Source organism: Ictalurus furcatus, chromosome 3 (genome assembly GCF_023375685.1).
Source record: "Ictalurus furcatus strain D&B chromosome 3, Billie_1.0, whole genome shotgun sequence".
NCBI classification, from domain to species: Eukaryota; Metazoa; Chordata; class Actinopteri; order Siluriformes; family Ictaluridae; genus Ictalurus; species Ictalurus furcatus.
In genome coordinates, this window is record NC_071257.1 from 10,762,592 (window position 1) to 10,764,396 (window position 1,805).

Genomic DNA, 1,805 nt, shown 5'->3' on the forward strand with positions numbered 1-1,805 from the left:
ACATATTATAAACCCACAGAGCAGAAACAGGCAAGATTGTGTCTATCTGTGAATTTAGTTCATTCTTACATGTGTGTCTAGGCAGAATAAGTGCTTATATTAGCGCACACACTCTGACTCCCATCTATGTGGTTTTCCTGCGATATGCCAGCTAAACCTTAAAGAGCCATGGGACAGGGTACAGTATGTATAGCATGCAATGCCAGTACACCCATTTCACAGCTCACCATAGTGCCATAACCGCTCTAACGGAACCATCAAGATATTTACACCTCTGACTGTGGTTAGTTCTCTCTCTCTCTCTCTCTCTCTCTCTCTCTCTCTCTCACTCACTCTCACCATCACTGGCAGGCTACTGCTAAATCACATAGATATATAGTAATATATGTACTCTGCCACATACAATCAGAAATTATGTCCAATGTTTGTTGAATGTATTAAACATTGAAGGTTAAAGATGCAATAAAATAAAAAACATATTTGTACTGGGTTGCAGTTTGATTGTGGAGGTGTTTGAAAGTACAAAACACAAATTCCACATGACAAGTGAAATGGTTAGGTGAATTAATCCACAGCAGTGGTGTCTCTAGAGAGATTTACCAGTAGCGGGATACTGTAGGATGCTTTGGGCTGTTTGGAGGACCTGCAGTTTATTCAGGAATGTACAGTCCACTCCAGAAATAATTGGCAACATTCAAAAGAGCGGACAAAATGATTGAATAAAATAAAATAACACAATGATTCACATTTTCCAAACAACTGGACAAACTTTCCTCTATAAAAATCAGTGGAACTTTTTTTTCTTAAATATTAGAATTTGTTTCCAATAATATGGTAAAATTATTGGTAGCCCTAAGGATTTTTTTTCAATGAACGCAAGCAAATTGGCATAATTAAAAAAAATATATTAATTCACCCATTCTTCTTTATGCTGCTTTATGCTGGTCAGAATCAGACAAAATAATCAAGGTTATAATTTTAAAAAATCTTAAATAAAAAAATAAATAAAACAGTTGCAAATTTGCTAAGCAGAGGAAGCGTGAGCATACCATCATCAAAATAGTAATTGAAGAACTATATTTTGGAAGAATGGTATTTATCCCTCCAGTGCAGTTCCAGATATGTGCATTGACACTGTTCATTGAAGACCTTACTAAGACATTTTATTTTAGATTTTTTGTGTTAGTTTTCCCTTTTGTCTTACATCTGTTAATTTTATACATTTTTATTAATCTTTTTTATTTATTTTATTTTTCATACTACCAGGTCATTTAATTGCTTAGTATGTAATTAGTAAAATGAATGCCCATGTATACTTGTATCTTCTGAACAGAAAAGTAGTTTTAATAAATAGTTTGTTTATTTTTATTTCTTGAAGGAGGCAAATCATTCTCTAATTGACCGTAAATACTAACAATATTATGGATTGAATATTAATTAAAACTAGATTTGGATAAAAAAATAAATTATGTTCTGGTAATAAAAAACAAATTAGGTTTTTTTTTTTAATAACTCAGAAAAGAAGACAAGAAGCCTAAACATATATTTTCAATTATCTTCAAAATAGTTACTGAAAATATCATCTAAGAAAAGAAAAGGGTTTACTAATGCACAATTAGTGTGTATATCCAGCCAGTTAAAAGAAGAAAAGCCTGGTTCAGAATTCCCATTAAGCTAGTCAAAAGCTAGAGGTTTATCACATGAATTTTTGATGAAAAAATCCATTAATTTGGTTGCTATCATGCTTTATGTATACCTTGCTTTTTATAACCCAGCTCTATAATGCTTTACTCTGCATTTCCTCA